The sequence below is a fragment of the Lepidochelys kempii genome, chromosome 1 (genome assembly GCF_965140265.1).
Source record: "Lepidochelys kempii isolate rLepKem1 chromosome 1, rLepKem1.hap2, whole genome shotgun sequence".
NCBI lineage: Eukaryota > Metazoa > Chordata > Testudines > Cheloniidae > Lepidochelys > Lepidochelys kempii.
Window position 1 is genome coordinate 271,427,206 of NC_133256.1, and position 14,519 is coordinate 271,441,724.

At 45.9% G+C, this 14,519-nt stretch overlaps 1 protein-coding gene across 6 annotated transcripts in view; it reads left to right on the top strand.

The window, feature by feature from the left end:
* The first annotated feature begins 12,979 nt into the window (after window positions 1–12,979).
* Window positions 12,980–14,519, top strand: part of ATP2B1 (ATPase plasma membrane Ca2+ transporting 1) — a 130,614-nt gene continuing 129,074 nt past the window's right edge. For 2 of the 6 annotated variants that reach the window (XM_073327570.1, XM_073327564.1), the window contains exon 1: window positions 13,040–13,137. The gene's annotated coding sequence lies outside the window, so the exon portion shown is untranslated. Of the gene's footprint in view, window positions 13,138–13,312; window positions 13,557–13,700; window positions 13,876–14,519 lie in introns of those variants that run through there. The other 4 variants (XM_073327565.1, XM_073327569.1, XM_073327566.1 and 1 more) reach the window with 4 other exon arrangements.

A 14,519-nucleotide genomic window follows, 5' to 3' on the forward strand; every position in this document is an offset into this window, starting at 1 on the left:
ATTCTTGTTGGAACAGTTGTTTAATTAAAAAAATATATATATTCCTCTGTAATATTTGGAATTTAAACATTGCTGAAGAGCGCTAGGTCACAAGAATTAGAAAGTGAAATTGGCTAGAAACTGATGGTAGTAGTGAAACCGATTTGGCTGTTTTTACTGCCAAGCTAATCTGCAAAAACTAAATAAACACCACAGGGAGAAATTAAAAACATAAAAAATTCCTTTTAATAATCTAAGATATTGGTAACACAGGTGCCAATCCTAAAAGGTTCTGAGTAACTGCAAGAATCACTGAAGCCAATGAGAACTGAAGGTGATCAACATCTTTCAGCATTTGGCTGGTATCTAAGCAATTTTTAAAATATGCATGTTAATCTGATGCTGTTCTGGAACAGTGTCTTTAGTGGATGCAGTACCTTATATCCCCAAAATAAGTCATCCCCAAATATCCTACAGTAGTCCTATTACTAGATGTGTTCCTAAAATGACATATTTAAACTTGGTGGGTTCAGTGCATAACTGCTGCCATGTTATGTAATCTACTGGAGAGAATTTAGGCAAAGGAAAATCCTGATTCATCCTACTGAAAAATAATATTAATACATTTGATGCTATAAGTGCTCATCTTTACTAAGACATTTCAAAAAACTCTAAATGATTCCAAAAAGTTCATTCCTAAATACAGTATTTATTTTATAGTGCTATTTGATGAACAGAAATCACCCCAAATCAATACTAACCCCTTTAACTCAAACAGAATGTAAAAGTAATACTTTATTATATAGTTTAATGTTATATTATAGAGGTGGCCAAACTTAGTGACCCTCTGAGCCACATATGACAATCTTCAGAAGTTCAAGGGCTGGGGGGCCCCTGCAAGGGCTTTCGGCTTCAGCCCCTAGACCACCACCACCCACTCCACACTGGGCAGAAGGCTCCAGAGGCAACACGTGGGGAGCCACATGGAGTCAGATACCCCCTCCCCCTGATTTTTGCCAGGTCTGCTGGGCTCACGTGGTCACATGGGGCAGCCGGGCCTCCCTGCATAGCAGCTGCTGGAGCCAGCAAGCTGGGAGCTGTGACTATGGGGAGAGGCAGCAGCAAACAGCTGGGAGCTGCAGCCTCTCTCCACGGAGCTAAGGCAGTGGCCCCTTCCTGCAGCTCCCACTGTTTGCCATTGCCTCTCCATGCTGAGCTAGTACCTGGGAGCTGCAGGGAGGGACTGCTGAGGATAAGAGAGGGGTCATGCTTCGGGGGACATGATTCAAGCTTTTTGGGGGCGAACCTTTGAATTGTGCTTCCCCCACTCTCAGCAGGAACCAGTCATCTCTGTCAGAAGCCTCTCAACTGCCTTGCTTCAGGGGAATAGCCCTGAACAACCCCCCCTGCGCAGTCTGCTAGACAGAGAATGTGAGTGTGTGTGGGGAGGCTCCACGATGCACACTTTAGCTGTAAAAGAGCAACATGTGGCTCATGAGTGCGGATTGGGCCACCCCTGTTATATTACACAGATCCCCAGTTTGTGATCCTGAAGCAACTTATTCTGGTGATTAACATTTGCTGGGCCAGAACCAAAGTTTTAAACTTTTAATTGCTTACAAAATTTGTAATAATTGATCTTAAAAACTGTGACCTGAGATTTTTTTCCTCTCCTTCATGACCTCAGTATTTAAAAGCAGACCTGATGACTTGGAGCTGCAACTGACCAACAAAACAAAATAGAAGCATTTGTTTATGATGTTAGAGTGATTAATCAAGAATTAAGCATTCAAATTATAAGTAAAATGGAATGTATAATTGATTTTCTTCTGCCACCATTCCTTGGAGAGAGAGAGAAAAACCAGGATGACAGCCATTAGCTACAGTGACTCTTAAAAGTTTCAGAATCTTCTTGAACTACTGAAGTAGATATGCTGATATTTGCTAAAGCAACCTCAGGCCTGGTCTACACCTCTGAGCGGCATTTTTAAGCTTGCCTAAGTCCCTGTGTAGACAGTGCTAGGTTGACAGAAGAATTCTTCCATCACCCTACCTACCAGCTCTCAGGGGGATGGAGAACCTCCCATTGGCATAAGTAGTGTCTACACTGAAGCACTGCAGCAGCACAGTAGCATTAGTAGAAGACAATTTATTGTCCGTCTCAAGACAGTTACCCTACACTGAAGAAAGAGAGGAGCAGGCTATATTTATTCTAACACTAATTTCTGTGAGTCAGGAGTATGACTCAGTATGAGCAGTAATATTGATGCTGGCCTCAGAGATAGAGAGAGAGCTACAGTTGCTTCTGTAGTGATTTTTGGTTTTTGGAAGGGGGAAGGTTGGAAGAGAGTGAACGAACATTTATAAACTAATCATAGAACAGAATACCACAGTGAACTTTAAGGGCCAGATCCTCAGTTGGCATACAGCTAGTGAAATCAATGGAGTTACACTGAGAATCTGATCTTAAAAACAAGAACAGCAGCTTCATTTAGTTAACCAGTAAAAAGCAATGTTGCTGGAAAAAGGCTTAAAAACCATCACAGAAAAACAACAGCACTGGTACAAAATCAAATCAAACTAAACCAACTGAGTATGATGCATTGGAATGCCAAATTCTATTGCTAGAAATCACAAACACCAAAACTACTTCTATATACTGACAAATATAATTGAAAGTATGGGGTATGGGTACTAGGGGCTTTTATTGTCATTTTGGAAGGCAGGTATTAAGAGATAGTGGAGTTGGCCATGAGAGAGATGGAGAGTAGAAATAGAACATTCCAAAATGGTGAAATGTCATGTAGGAGAAGTCACTAGCGCAGGGGTGTCACAGTTCAGGGCAATTGCACCTGTATTCCCCTTCTGCGGTCCAGCAAGGTCACCATTCTAAGCTCCTCAGCCATCACCTCTCTTGGGTGGCAATATGTCTCTCTCCCTACTGACCAGGATATTTCCAGGTTCCTGCCTATACTGTGACCTCCCCAGTAAAGTCAGGCTGCCTAAGCTGGCCTACTTTATTTTTCTCTTCAGAGGTGGTAGACAGTGTTAGTGCCAACAATTATAAATTACCACACAGCTCTTTCGAAGCAAGCACTTTTATTCTTAAGGTAAAAGCATTACAGAGAAAACATGTTAAAACAATAAGAGAACCTACACACAGGCTGATAAGCTTACTAGAGCTCACCCTAACTCCTAATTAGTTCTTCAAACCCCACACAGGGCTTTTTCCTGTGGTCACCAGCTTCTAACCACATTAGCTCAGAACTAGCTCCCCTGTGAGTCCCTCCTTTACCCAGTTTAGGCCTTTGAAGAGACTGAGAGTAGGTAATTAGTCAGATAATGGGTTTCTCTTCAACGTGCAGGCTCTAGAGGTGAGTAATTTACATTCCCCTCTTCCCAAGTATTTCCTAGGAACACTGCTCAACTAAAAGTTCAATCTTGTCTGCTCCACTGTTGTAAAAGAGTTCTTTGAAGCACATAACACATCCCAGTGTTTACATTAGTCTTGTCTCCCCATTAAAAGAAGTTACATACCATCCCATGATAATACATAAACATTTGCATTTTAATATAATGACCTCCTAAGATACTTTAACATAATTCCATAAGGTTTCTCCAGGATATTGTCATATCTGTCACATCGGTTGGAGTGTTGGTGGTAGGCAATGCCGGGGTGCCCTGTCATTTTGTTTCCAGTGTACTGGTGAACATATATTCTCCAACATTTTTCATCATCTGACAGATGGCTGTAGAATGTTGCTTCTTTTTCAACTGTCTCATTTCCTTTTCATGTTCAATGCTTTCCTTTATTCTCTAATTTTCTTCCTGAAGTGCTGTCCACGTGTATTCTTTGCTGCTCTTGCTAGCAGTCTGAAGTGATCCTCCTCCTCCTCCTCCATTCTCCTTTCCTCTTTCACTCCTGCTTCAGGTGCTCCACCAAGGCACCTCCCTTTTCATCTCATTCAGTTCCAAGAAAATGATATCCTTCATTGTTTTTTTTAAATTATTTTTTGTATGTAGGTTTTGAGTCTACCTACAAGAAGTACTTTCCTTTGTACTCTTCTGTCAGTTCTGAAGCTGTCATGTTGCTGTGTTGTAGCACTATCTGAAAATGAAATGAAAGAAGAAAGAGTTAATGAGGATAATGTACTTTCTTTCTCTGTATTTCAAATGTGACATGTATGAAGATAAAGGTGGCTTGTGCAACAATCTATTTTGTCCCTAATTCCTTTATTCCTCTGGATTCTTTTTCATTTCTTGTTTGCAGGCTGCACATGATTACAGCAGGGAATACAAAACCTCATGAAAAATATTTTTTAAAGAAATTAAAATTTACCATTTTGGGTGGAAGATGGGGGAAGAAGGTGGTTCAGCACAAAGCCTTAAAGATGCTCTTTTATTTCAGGCATTTGTTGGGAAACAGATGTTAAATGCAGGCCTACAGGTGTACACTGGGCTCCTGAACTTTCCAGCCAAAGTCCAAGGAGTCTTGTTTACAATAGGTCAGTTACACCCTGATAAATCTGCATTGGAGTTATGAGGATAGAGTATCACTGCTGGGCTCCATTCTTGGTAGAGGGGCCACATCCATCTTAGAGGAGACTGAGGGAAGGTTGCTATGCTTCACAACCTCGTGGCTAAGCTGCATGAGTGGTTGAGCGAGCAATTCATTGCTCATGATATCTAGAAGACAAGGGGGAGAGAAACTGTTACATGAGCTAGATAGCTGCCTGGTCTTGCTAGCCAAGAGACTAACTGATTGACTGACCCATGAATTACCTATTACTAGATGGGGCATTTGTGCTTACTAAGTAGCTTAGTGTGATAAATAGATATGGCTTTTGAATTGGTAATAATACCGTCCCTGTGTATTTTCACACTTTCATTCTTTATAATCATTCAGGTGCTATTTTGTTGCAGATCACAATGATATTGGGCAGTTTGTGGGGTTCACAGAAGCTTAAGAATGTTCACCAACATAATAAGAAATGGCCTAGAGTGAAGTACCTAGCAGAAGTGGGAATCCAGTCATAATAGTATTAGTGGAATATGAGAGTGCATGTTTGTTCACTTTGAGAAGGAGGCAGGAGGTCTTTGGTTTTTCAGCAATTGTTCAGCTATTGGGATGCATTCCACACTCTACTCATTCACTGCTGACCAGAAAGAGCTGAGGTTGGCAAGGGGAAGAGGGGAAATACACAAACTTCCACAGTTACTTGTATCCACCCTTACAACAATGGTTGCACCTTTTAAATCACTAGGCCTGGTTCACAGATCTGACCCTCCTTTTGTCCAACTGAATACAATGAAGTCAGTCGTAATAAAGAGCACTATATCTTATGTGGAGAGTCTCTCACCTCCTGTGTGTGAGGCTACCTCTGAGCCAGAGCCTGCTTAACTTGATGAGTCTTCTCTCAGCCAGATAGTGTGATGAGTCATCAGAGGTACCTGCAGGTTTTGTTATAAGTTCAACCCCATTCAACCAGAGTTCAGCCAATCCACAAGTGAGGACCCACCCAAGTGATCCCAAAGCAGGTATATAGTTCCTAAAGGAAGCAATCTTTCCAGTCTGCTTGATGTCACTACTTGCAGGGAATGTTTCTGTAGTTTCAACAGACTGCCCCTGCCTTTTTCCACACTAGCTAGCCTTTGCTCCAGCCTGTATCTGCTCTTACCTCAGCTGGCTGCCTGGTGATTCTGACACTCTGTCCTCTGCTGCATCTGTAGTGGTGTGAGAATAGCTCCTCAGAGTTAGGAAATATTCCCTGTTCCTCACCTTTGTCCCCATCATCACTGAACCCCTCTTACTTTTCCTGCCCTAACAGCATACTACCAGGGTGGGGGGACCATGAATCTTTTCAGGAACAGTCAAAGTGTCCTTGTCATGTTATTTTTAAGTGATTACCCCTTTTTTTGTGTGTGAACCCTTATAGATCTGGCCACCTGAAAGAGCTACTGACCTTCAGAGCCAGAGCCATTGGCCTAAAACTGACAGCAGGTTCACTGAGTACATATGCACCAGATCTGTTGTATGTTGCTAACAGGACCTTGCCTTCTTCTTCCCACTGAATCAGCATTTCTCCTCATGCGCAATCAGTTATAGCTGGGTTGTGTCTACATTAGGCTTGTCTTTCAAAATTGTCCAAAGTTACTACCAGCAGTTCAGTAGTTTTATACAACTTGTTTAATCTTCTTAACAGCAGGTCTAAATGGAACAGATGGTACACTGGTTAAAACAATGGTAACCTGGGGTGCCTTATCTGCACTAGTGCTCCTGCCATTGTTACTCCTAGTGGAGCTTGTGGGTGGAAAATGTTTAGCAAAAAGCCTGATGTAGACAATGCCACAGAATTGGAAAAAGATGGGGAAAGGAAAGACAGAAATAAATCAGAGAAAATAAAAGAACAAAGATCTAGAATTGATCAAAATTTTCTGAAGTTCAATTCTTCAACTAAATTTGTCATTTACATTAAAATTTCTACAAAAGGGAGAATTGTTCATGTTTTTTATATGAAAGAAATCATCCTGTGTCAGATTCAAAAGCAGAGAATAGTTTGTACATAAACACCATGCTCTCAGAGAAGTGGATATTACTGACAAGATGTATGCTATAATTTCCTAAGAGACAGGGTGGGTGAGGTAATATCTTTTATTGGACCAACTTCTGTTGGTGAGAGAGACAAGCTTTTGAGCCCAGACCTGAGGGAAAGCTCTATGTAGCGTGAAAACTTGTCTTGCTCACCAACAGAAGTTGGTCCAATAAAAGATATTACCTCACCCACCTTGCCTCTCTAATATCCTGGGACCAACATGGCTACAACACCTCTGGATACAATAATTGCTGGAGGTGAGATAGGGGAATTTTACACAGGTAAAAGACTTCCAGGAAAATTGCTCCTGGGATATTCCAGGTAGGCGCACAGAGAGAATAGGACTCTTGTCTAGAGTAGTCTTTAATAAGTGGGAATGAACATTGTGGGACTGTGCTGAGAAAATCAATTGAAAAGGAATGCCAATGCTTCCTGTCTACAATAGCACTGAGATTGCTCAAAATGAATCAGTGTAGGTCTAAGCATTTACAAGTCTTGTTTGAAATTGATGCTGCAAAAGTTTTGGCACCCAAAATTAGTGGCATCTTTGGAAAATGTTAGCTTGTGTGTGTTAGAAACAGGAGAAGGACCTGAAGAAATATTTTTTGATTTAATATATCTCGGGAAAATGGGCAAGAACATTCTACTTATAAGGATTAATTTGGTAAGCATTTTAAAATCCTCAGATAAAAGACATTATAGAAGCACCAATAACCTTCCCCCTCCCACTCTTTTCGTGTTGCATCTTGTATACATTATTCTTGTACTTTATTGTAAAATAAACATTAGTACTACAATGATGATACAGTGACTGAGCCTAATATTTTGAGTCTTCCTATGAAAAATCTATCGCCTTCATCATCACAGGATCTGAGCATCTCATAAAAATTAAATAATGTCACATCATCCCTGGGAGATACGGAATTATTATTGTTCCCATTTTATGGATGGAGAATGGAAGCACAGAGAGATCGAGTGGCTTCCCCTACATCACACAGGAAGTCTGTGGCAGAATCCAAAAATGAATCAAGATCTCAGTGTCTTAATCACAAGAACATGCTTCTTTAGCCTTTTTTGTCTAGCTAAGAGCTAGGAGACACAGCAGAGCTATGCAGAACACATCTGCCAGTCTCATGAAGCTGTATCCAGAAATGCAATTTTCAAGTGTCTGGGGAAGTCTTGCTGAGCCACTGTGATCAGTGCACATTAGGACACTGAGTTGCAGATGGAATGCAAGAGAATTTCTTGTGATATAAGCATTTAGATATTTTATTTTCTCCTTCTGGGAAGAAATGCAAGAAATAATTTTAATATATTAGTCTGCAGGATTTGTCTTTTTCATTGTTTTGATTTCTCTGTTGACCTCAAGAGATGTGGAATAAGGTAACATTTTTAGCAGCCTTCAAAATGGGCAGGAGCCAGTTACTGTGAGCAGCCCTTCTGTGACTGCTTCACAGATTCAGGTAAGAAAGAATAACAGACAATGAAACAAAACTAAGTGAATGATAATGTAATTAGAATGATTTATTTATTTTCTGGTCCTTGTGGGCTGGTTTACACTGACTTAAGAATTTGTTTCAGAGTAACAGCCGTGTTAGTCTGTATTCGCAAAAAGAAAAGGAGTACTTGTGGCACCTTAGAGACTAACCAATTTATTTGAGCATGAGCTTTCGTGAGCTACAGCTCACTTCATCGGATGCATACCGTGGAAACTGCAGCAGACTTTATATACACACAGAGAATATGAAACAATACCTCCTCCCACCCCACTGTCCTGCTGGTAATAGCTTATCTAAAGTGATCATCAAGTTGGGCCATTTCCAGCACAAATCCAGGTTTTCTCACCCTCCACCACCCCACACAAATTCACTCTCCTGCTGGTGATAGCCCATCCAAAGTGACAACTCTCTACACAATGTGTATGATAATCAAGTTGGGCCATTTCCTGCACAAATCCAGGTTCTCTCACCCCCTCACCCCCCTCCCAAAAACCACACACACAAACTCACTATCCTGCTGGTAATAGCTCATCCAAAGTGACCACTCTCCCTACAATGTGCATGATAATCAAGGTGGGCCATTTCCAGCACAAATCCAGGTTTTCTCACCCCCCCACCCCCATTATTAAGGAGCTACAACCAATCCTAAAGGATGACCCAACACTCTCACAAATCTTGGGAGACAGGCCAGTCCTTGCCTACAGACAGCTCCGCAACCTGAAGCAAATACTCACCAACAACCACATACCACACAACAGAACCACTAACCCAGGAACCTATCCTTGCAACAAAGCCCGTTGCCAACTGTGCCCACATATCTATTCAGGGGACACCATCACAGGGCCTAATAACATCAGCCACACTATCAGAGGCTCGTTCACCTGCACATCCACCAATGTGATATATGCCATCATGTGCCAGCAATGCCCCTCTGCCATTTACATTGGTCAAACTGGACAGTCTCTACGTAAAAGAATAAATGGACACAAATCAGATGTCAAGAATTATAATATTCATAAACCAGTCGGAGAACACTTCAATCTCTCTGGTCACGCAATCACAGACATGAAGGTCGCTATCTTAAAACAAAAAAACTTCAAATCCAGACTCCAGCGAGAAACTGCTGAATTGGAATTCATTTGCAAATTGGATACTATTAATTTAGGCTTAAATAGAGACTGGGAGTGGCTAAGTCATTATGCAAGGTAGTCTATTTCCCCTTGTTTTTTCCTACCCCCTCCCCCCCCCAGATGTTCTGGTTTAACTTGGATTTAAACTTTGAGAGTGGTCAGTTTGGATGAGCTATTACCAGCAGGAGAGTGAGTTTGTGTGTGTATGGGGGTGGGGGGGGGGTGAGAAAACCTGGATTTGTGCTGGAAATGGCCCACCTTGATTATCATGCACATTGTAGGGAGAGTGGTCACTTTGGATGAGCTATTACCAGCAGGATAGTGAGTTTGTGTGTGTGGTTTTTGGGAGGGGGGTGAGGGGGTGAGAGAACCTGGATTTGTGCAGGAAATGGCCCAACTTGATTATCATGCACATTGTGTAGAGAGAAAAGGAGTACTTGTGGCACCTTAGAGACTAACCAATTTATTTGAGCATGAGCTTTCGTGAGCTACAGCTCACTTCATCAGATGTTTACCGTGGAAACTGCAGCAGACTTTATATACACACAGAAATCATGAAACAATACCTCCTCCCACCCCACTGTCCTGCTGGTAATAGCTTATCTAAAGTGATCAACAGGTGGGACATTTCCAGCACAAATCCAGGTTTTCTCACCCTCCACCCCCCCACACAAATTCACTCTCCTGCTGGTGCTAGCCCATCCAAAGTGACAACTCTTTACATAATCAAGTCGGGCTATTTCCTGCATAGATCAAGGTTTTCTCACATCCCCCCCACCCCCATACACACACAAACTCACTCTCCTGCTGGTAATAGCTCATCTAAACTGACCATTCTCCAGGTTTAAATCCAAGTTAAACCAGAACATCTGGGGGGGGGGGTAGGAAAAAACAAGAGGAAACAGGCTACCTTGCATAATGACTTAGCCACTCCCAGTCTCTATTTAAGCCTAAATTAATAGTATCCAATTTGCAAATGAATTCCAATTCAGCAGTTTCTCGCTGGAGTCTGGATTTGAAGTTTTTTTGTTTTAAGATAGCGACCTTCATGTCTGTGATTGCGTGACCAGAGAGATTGAAGTGTTCTCCGACTGGTTTATGAATGTTATAATTCTTGACATCTGATTTGTGTCCATTTATTCTTTTACGTAGAGACTGTCCAGTTTGACCAATGTACATGGCAGAGGGGCATTGCTGGCACATGATGGCATAGATCACATTGGTGGATGTGCAGGTGAACGAGCCTCTGATAGTGTGGCTGATGTTATTAGGCCCTGTGATGGTGTCCCCTGAATAGATATGTGGGCACAATTGGCAACGGGCTTTGTTGCAAGGATAAGTTCCTGGGTTAGTGGTTCTGTTGTGTGGTATGTGGTTGTTGGTGAGTATTTGCTTCAGGTTGCGGGGCTGTCTGTAGGCAAGGACTGGCCTGTCTCCCAAGACTTGTGAGAGTGTTGGGTCATCCTTTAGGAGAGTTGTCACTTTGGATGGGCTATCACCAGCAGGAGAGTGAATTTGTGTGGGGGGGTGGAGGGTGAGAAAACCTGGATTTGTGCTGGAAATGGCCCAACTTGATGATCACTTTAGATAAGCTATTACCAGCAGGACAGTGGGGTGGGAGGAGGTATTGTTTCATATTCTCTGTATGTATATAAAGTCTGCTGCAGTTTCCACGGTATGCATCCGATGAAGTGAGCTGTAGCTCACGAAAGCTCATGCTCAAATAAATTGGTTAGTCTCTAAGGTGCCACAAGTACTCCTTTTCTTTTTAAGAATTTGTGTGCATGAAGGTTGCTTTAACCGATTAGGTTCTGTTACACCTCTCAGGCGTCACCCCTAGCATTACACAAGCTTCTACATTTAATTTCCTTTTCAACTTTGATTTTAAATAGCTGTGGGATTTGAGCAATAACTATGGAAAGATGGGGTGTTTATGGCTTGCTAATAGAACCTGATGGACCAAAAACAGTTCACCATTCATTCCACTGAAGTGCCCAGCAGAGAGGTTGATATTGTGTCAAGAAGAAAAGGAAAATCAAAATAACAAAACAAAGCATATATAGCAATAAATGTGTTTTATTGAGTACTTTCACTGAGAAGGGTGATCTATTGAGTTGGAGAAGGGGAGTAGAAATCAGGACTTCTGGGTTCTCGTTACCAGCTCTGCTGCTAACTTGCTGTGTGTTCTTCGTCATGTCATTTAGGCCCAGATTTTCGAGTCTCCACTAATATTCATTATCCTTGAGAGGTCCAGGGCTTGACATAGAAAAGTGCTGAATATCTGCAGCTTCCAAAGTTTCTTCAGCAGGAGCTATGGATAATTATCCACTGGAAGTCAAGCCTGAGGTGTTGGAAGCTGGGCACTCAGAAGCTGAGGCAGTCAAAATTAAAATGCACTTTTGACAGGTTTCAGAGTGGTAGCCGTGTTAGTCTGTATATATCTTCGCACCATATTTTCAACTGCATGCATCCGAAGAAGTGGGTTTTAGCCCACGAAAGCTTATGCTCAAATAAATTTGTTAGTCTCTAAGGTGCCACAAGTACTCCTCGTTCTTTTTGCACTTTTGAAAATGTTGACAAATTCTATGCTTCCATTTTCCCATTTTAAAAATCGATGTAACAACGGATATATTATCTTATAGAGGAGAGGTTTTATGAGGCTGGCTTATTTTTTTAAAGTGCTTTGAGATGAGATCATCATAGTTATATATTATTAATAAACTGATATAGACACAAGATTTTAAGGGAATTCATGCTTTGTAAAACAGCCAATCAGGATGCATAAATCATCTCCATAACTTCCATTCAGAATCAGAAAACAAGTAAAGCAGCCACGGTAACTCAGAGCACTTCTCTGTAAAATTACACGCACAGAACTAAAACTGGAAATACATGAGGCACCCCTATGGGGTTTTGCTGAGATGATGGAACAGAGAGAGGATTTACAGATCTGTCTTTGAGTGTGGGGGAAGGAAAGCTGTCTCACCGAGAATGAAATTTAAATCAATCTTCGCCCTCTGGGCTTGGAGGAGGATTTTGCTGTGTGTTTCAATGAGACATTTACAATCAATCGCCCTCAGCCTGGTTTGAAGTGTCCCTCATTCACGCGGTCTAGGCAGCAGCGGGATATTTAACTAGCTGCTTTCCGGATTGGGGTCACTGTAATTTGATTTCACCCTCTGATGGAAACAAGGGAGAAGGAGGACTGACTCTGGGTAGTCAGCCTGCCCTCAACCCTGCAAGGGTAAGACCCCTCTACTCTCCAACCTCCTGAAAAGGGTGAGCGGCACAATTCCTCCCCACACCTTGCATCAAGCGAGAACCGTCTCCCCCTGCGAGTTGATACTCTCCTCTGCCCCGCCCATGCCGGGAGCTCCCTCTCTCTGCTCCCCTCCCCCGTGCAGGGAGCTCCCCCTATCTGCCCCCTGCGTGCAACCGGCTTCCGCGCTCTGCCTTCTCGCCTGTGCGATGGGCTCCCCCACGGGCCCCCTCCCCCGCTACCCCGTGCAATGAGCTGCTCCTCCCCCCACTCCTACTGCCGCCCCCAGGCACGGGGGTGGCCGGGGGGGGGGGGTTAAGGAGGGGGTAGGGCAGAGCGCACTGCACCCGCCCCCTCCCCGAGGAGAGGCTCGTAGCAAAGTCACCGACAAGCCCGCCGGGCCCCATCAAACGCCTCGGCTCAGCCCACCCACGTCATGGAAACAAGCACGTCTGCAGCCAACAGCCAATAGGAGAGGGGGGAGGCGGGGAGAGCGTCTGGCCCCGCCCACTCCCCCCTGTTCGCGCCGGAGTCTCCTCCCTCTCCTCCCCCATTGAAGGCGCCGCACGTCTGGAGCCCCTTCACCCGAGCGAGACCCCGTCATGTGACTGCCGGGACGAGGGGTAGGAAGCGGCAGTTGCAGCGTGGGGAGGGGTGGCTCGGCGAGAGGCGGACGAGTGAGTGACGGCCGGCCGGCCGGGGGGAAGGCGGGCGGGGGCCGGGCCGCTCCGCCCTGTGGCTGCCCCACAGCCCGGGCAGGAGGTGGCGGCGGTAGCGGTTACTCTGCCGGGCTGGGGCTCCGCGGCGCGTCCGGGGCTGCTGAGCCGGTGCGGGAAGGGGCCGCGCCGCAGCGGGGCGCGTGCGAGGGTGAAGCGCGGGCTCCTTCCCTGTGAGGAGCCGCTGCCTGCCGGGGGTGGGACTGGGAGCCCGCCCCTCTCATTGCCGCCACCCCCTCGCCCGCCCGCCCGTTCGCGGGGCGGGGCTGGCCCGCCGGAGCAGGGCGAGGGACGCGGGCACCTTGTGCGCCAAGCAGGCGGCGGCACATTCCCGCTGCGTCCCGAGGCGCCGTCCACCGTGTGGCTGGGCAGCGGCCGAGGTAAGCGGCGGCCCCGGAGCCAGGAGCTGGAGCATCGGCCGCCCTGGCCTCGAGGCAGGGCAGCGCCCCCTCCAGCCGCCGGGTGCAGGGGCTGAGCCGCCCGCGGGCGCGGAGCGGCGGCTGCCTTCCGCCCGCCTGGTCTGCGGGCTCAGCGCCGTTGCCCGCGTGGGGCGGCCGCTAACCCCTGCAGCGGGCTGCCGCGCTGCATCTGGGGCGCGGTGTGACCTTGAGGGGCGGCCGGTGCGGGGTCGCTCCCTGCCTGGACTCCTGCACGGGGCGGGCGTTGCTGCAGCTTGGACCTTCCTCGGGCGGAGAAGGGGTAAGCGGCGGCGGCGCTGTGTGACATGTGTGCTGGGCTGGGTGATTAGCGGGGCTGGAGCTGCCTCTTCCGCCGGCAGCACAGGCAGTGCCGAGCCCGGCTACCCCAGTGCGGGCAGAGGCGCTGTTGGCCGTGCGCGCCCCCTCCCTTCCTGGGTGCGCACACACACCATAGGTGGTGCTTAGCCCCTGTTCCCTGCCGGGTTGAGTAGCTGGGATTAGTCGTCTGCTGCTGCACGGCATGATCATCCTCAGCCTGCCTCGTTGCCAGCCTTGCACGGAGCTAGCTAGCTAGCCGCCGCTGGCCTGGGGGCGGGGGAGACGGCGCTTGTAGCTGAGGGTCTCTCTGCCTTTCCAGTTGCACTTGCAGACTCCCCTCCCCCCAGCCTTCCGCCGCTTTGTCTTGTGGGCTACTCCCCAGTCCGGGTTAGTTAAGAGCAGGCAAAGAGGCAGACAGAAATTCCCCTCTTTCCCCCAGCGGACTTGCGGTTCTGATTTATTAATGGCTAGGCGGACTGTGTGTGTATTGATTCTGAAAACTAGGATGAAGGCATCTCTGCAGCGCCTCTGAAATAGAGAGAGAGGACCATTGAGGCTGCTCTGGGCAGCCTGCGGGCGTGCGTTTGTGAGCTGGGTGATGTCCTG